Genomic DNA, 4811 nt, shown 5'->3' with positions numbered 1-4811 from the left:
TAACGAATGTACAAATGTGCTTTATACAATTGATGTATGTATGGATTGTGATAAGAGTTATCTGAGCCGCCAATAAAATGATTTAAAATAATAATAATAAAAAGACAAAAAAAAAAACACCCCCCAAAACTGCAGTCCTCACAATGTAACATCACTTAACTCATTTCCTGTTTCCAGTCTGTTTTCCTAATCCTTCCTGCCTTCTGAACTTGGTCCCTGTGTAAATGCTACCTTTTTATTTTGAATGGTTGATTGTTCTAAGGAGTGGTATCTCCCTAGTAATTGTTTAACTTACAGATCTGTCTATTGCTTGGCTAAATATTAAGCCAAGGGGTTGAGACAAGTTAGGAAAAAGGCTATTCTTATATCCCCATATTCCAAGTTAAGACAAGTTTGAGGAATTCCTCCAGGCCTACACCCATGAGTGCAGTCACATCTTACATCTAGTTAATTTTAAACTTATAATAGCATATGTAATTTTCAACATTACCCACTCCCCGCTTCTGTCCCTTGCAAGAGTAACATGATTTTTCAGTTCTATCCCCTTGCCCTGCAACAATTCACCATTTGGCCAGCTCAGACTAGACACAGGGGCAAGAGTACACCAGACACCTGCAAACTTCAGTTGAACCAAAAGCAAAGAACCCCTAGAGGACTCAGACCGGAGGAACTGTTAGATTCCTCAGGTGGGGCATACTTCTGTTCTTGGCTTCTCATGAGAAAGAAATTCACACCGAAATCCGGTTTGTGGGATTTTTATGAAGGACAGAAATTTCAGGTTTTACAGTCACTGAACCCAGGTCGCAGTATGGCCGAGTGGAAGGCTGAGGAGCTGCTGGGGAAAAAGCGTGCTCTCCAGGTTCCAGCTTTCTAGGGCCTTCTGATGTGAGGCGTGGTCGATGGTACTGGTTGACCCCATAGGCTGAATTAAGGCCACCTGGCCTAGATTGGGCCAATCCAGGTGGACCACCCATCTAGGTATACCAACCCCTCCCTCCCCCCTCCCTTGGGGCCTGAATTGGCACATGCCCAGTAGACACCCCTGGTCCCTGTTCTGCTACCTAACAGAACTAAGCAGTGAATGCACACCATTCCATAAGTGAAGCCTTTGCCACAGTCCCCATTTTGAACAACTGTTTCGTGTGCATGCAATTACTATAACCCCATCCATAGGGTCTCAATTCCTGGAATTTTCTAGCTCTTTTTTTACGAATAAATATAATGTTCTTCCACTCCTTAAAAACCCTCTCCTTTCCCTCACTTGATGAGATCTGGTCTGTATTGCCTTGTTGTTATTAGGCGTCATTTTTGCGGGTTTGAATAAACGAAGATCACTACAATGTGCAATTTAATTATGTGAACTCTTGGTAAATGGCAGGCCATGATAAACCTCTGACCTGGGTCATACTCCAAGGGGTCTCTTGAGAGAGAACTGGGGCAGACTGCTTTATTCCATATGAGGTTACCAATGGGCTATCACAAGATTTTAGCTAATGAATGCTCAAGAAATTCAGTCTGTTCTCACTGGAGTGAGAGAGGTCTTTATTGTTCGATTTTGCAAATTAGGGCACCCCAGCCTGGAGAAAAATCAGGCATAAAGGAGGGCATGCTTCACAGCTCCTCTGAAAGTATTATATCTCCTGGTTTGCAAGCCCCCTCCTCAGTTCCTCATTGGCTGAGTACTGTGGGGTTAAGAATCTTTCCCAAGCACAGCCTAGGAGCACACCTCTACTCCCCAGCAGATTCCTTGCTCCCCTCCTTTTCATTATCCATCCAGTTTCTGTGCCCCGTACCCAAGGTGCTGAGCGCTTGACTGCTTTCTCTGATGTCATGGTTACTTAGTAACTATCTGACCAGTTGTTCTCTGCTGAAGACCAGCCTGGCGACTTATTTCTCACAAATTTCCCCCTATTCTTTATACTGGCTGTTCTCATCTTCATTTACATCTCTCAACGTTATGCATGATCTGTTGGCTTTCCCTTTCATAGAGTGTATCGTCTGTGGATGCCTCTTAAAGTAATAGATTGGTTTGTTGGCATGCCGTGGGCATCTGTTTACTCACAGTGGTCTCAATTAGCCTTTGAACGATCCTGAACCCTGGGTATAATACAACATCCAATTGTTGTTAAAATTCCAGCCACTATTATGAAAGAAGTGAGGATATTTTAAACAGCACATTTTTCCACTTTCTGGGTCACTAATTCCAACATTTTAGGCCAATTCATTAGCTAGAGTGTTTCATTCCTACAGGACTCTTGTGATGGTTCCATCAGGTGCTTGTTGTTGGGGATGAAGGTGCGCCATCTACCTCCAGGCATTACACATACATCTCCCCTCTTGGCTAGCATCATGTGTAGTGCCATCCTGTTTTCCAAAGCCATCTGAGTAGTGGTATCTAACTGACTGGCTACCTCTTGTAGTGCATCTCTGGGGTGACATCTGGACTTCTGTTGATTATAGTAGATGTAATTAGTCAAGTCCACATTTTTGTTTATGGTTGATCCCCCCAAAGTGTTCTCTCAAACCCTATAGCTATCTGATTTCTAGCTTTAAATTCACTGGGAACTCCCCTAGGGACTTCAGTGGCATCCATATAAACATGCAGATTGAAAAACCCCAAGGAGATATATCTGGACTCGGGATTTCTCACTGTGTGAGGAGTGCTAGGATGAAGGGTATTGCCACCAGGACCAAGGCACATGTCCTAGTCCAATCAGATGGAAGTAAATCTTGGAGGCTCTCCTTTCTACAATATGACCAGACATCCACCTGGGGTACTCTGAGGGTCTAATAGTTTCTACTGCCAGGCTTACCAGTGATATTTAGGACGTGGGTCCAGGTTGTCAATTGTCCTAAGGGTACTGTGAACTTTTATCCCTGCTTTGAGAGGCAAGAAGAGTGGTTCATTCACCCTATGGAGAAGAAGGGGACTGCTCTTGGCTCTGACTTCTGCAATGCAGGGAAGAGCAACCACAGCCCTTACCAATGCCATTCCCCCAGCATTCTCATCTTACTACAGAGCCATCATGCAGTGCATTTCTACTGGATCTCAGTGCCAACTGAGGAGGAAGCAAACCACCTGTGCCTGCGGTCTGCCAGCTGCACAAGCACAGTAATCACTTTTGTTGAGAGCTAGCACTGTATACTTAACCCATTCCACCCATGTTTGTCCTCGGTCCTTTACCTCAACCACTTCCATTTTTTGTGTGTCATTATTAAGGAATCCCTTGTGTGTCATTTTTAAGGAATCCCATTATTAAGCAACAGGAATAGGCTCTGGAGCTGGCTCTGAAGAGAGGAAGTTGATGAGTTGGAGTGAAAATTGTCCTACAGCAGTGGTTCTCAACCTTCCTAATGCCACAACCCTTTCATACAGTTCCTCATGTGGTGGTGACCCCCCAACCATAAAATTATTTTCATTGCTACTTCATAACTATAATTTTGCTACTGTTATGAATCGGGCGACCCCTGTGAAAGGGTTGTTCGACCCCTAAAGGAGCCTCAGCCCACAGGTTGAGAACTGCTGTTCTACCGGATCTCATTGGAAAATGTCAGCACCCAGCTTATAGACTCCAGTCATCAGTTGGAGCATTAATTGAGATAAGAACCAGGTTGCATTATAGGGTTTGACAATTATCAGGAGGAGCTCTTTAGAAAATGGATTTTGCCCTCAGGGAATCTGCAGTACTAGGTGTCCACACATGAAGCTGGTAGTTTGCCATTTCAGACTCCAGGCAGGGCAAGGTGGGATATCTTGTTGATAGGCTCTCTGACTCTCAGGGCACAAGTATTTATCTACATGGGAAAGCTGCCATTGCTAATACAAATCTCCACGTGGCAAAACTTGACAGGCATTAAACTTAATGGTTTGTGGTGATGAGACCCTAGTTACACTAATAACTAATCTGATGGTATAGGACAGTGGTTCTCAACCATCTTGTCACATGTATACCCCAATCCTGTTTCCTTGGAGAGCCAGAGAAATGGTCAAACCTGCTCAGTGACATCCAAATTTAGGCTGCCATCCTGAATCTAATGCCCATTTGTCGCATGTATACCCCAAACCCTCCTCTTTCTATTTCATGTATACCCTTAGCTCTCCCCCTCTTATTATTGTATTACCTATAGTACAACCCTGTCCTGTGACATATGTCTTTATCTGTAATCAGGGGGCTTGCACGCCCCCCCAAAGATATATAAGCCTTGATTAGAAATACATTTCTCTCCTGTCTTCCTTCCCCGCTCCCTCTCCCCTGCAATTCCCATTTTCCATATCCCTACATGGACCACCACGCAGGGCTGAGGTGAGCATGCTACTATGAAATGTGTCTGACTCCATTTTACTCTCTCTCCTATCTCTCATATTCTCTATGACTTTACTATAATCTACATATATTATCACTGTACAATCGTGCCTGCCGGGCCTGTGATGATTTGTTAGAGGCTGGTTCCACTGACACATGGGGAACTAACTTGTCCCACTGTGTGATTTGTAAGGAGCCAGAGATAAGCCAAGCTCCTACACACACACACACACACACACACACACACACACTGCCGCAAAGAGTTAAGCTAAAGGTATTTAAGCATAGAGTCACTTCAAAAGAGATGAAGAGAGTCCCCTTCCGGAGCTAAGTGAGGAGGAGGATGTTCTTTAGGGTAACACTCCTTATTGGTAAAGGGTATTTTCAAAGGGATTGTAGCTATGCTGATGATCAAGCCACTTTCTTCATTATTATTTTCATCCTTGAGTTTCCTACATTTTCTAATTTTTCTGAGGCTACAATTTTGTGTCAGGATTTCTTTTTTTT

Source organism: Echinops telfairi, unplaced genomic scaffold (genome assembly GCF_000313985.2).
Source record: "Echinops telfairi isolate 266 unplaced genomic scaffold, ASM31398v2 ScPeMD7_7462;HRSCAF=8500, whole genome shotgun sequence".
Lineage (NCBI taxonomy): Eukaryota > Metazoa > Chordata > Mammalia > Afrosoricida > Tenrecidae > Echinops > Echinops telfairi.
This window is presented reverse-complemented; position numbering follows the sequence as displayed.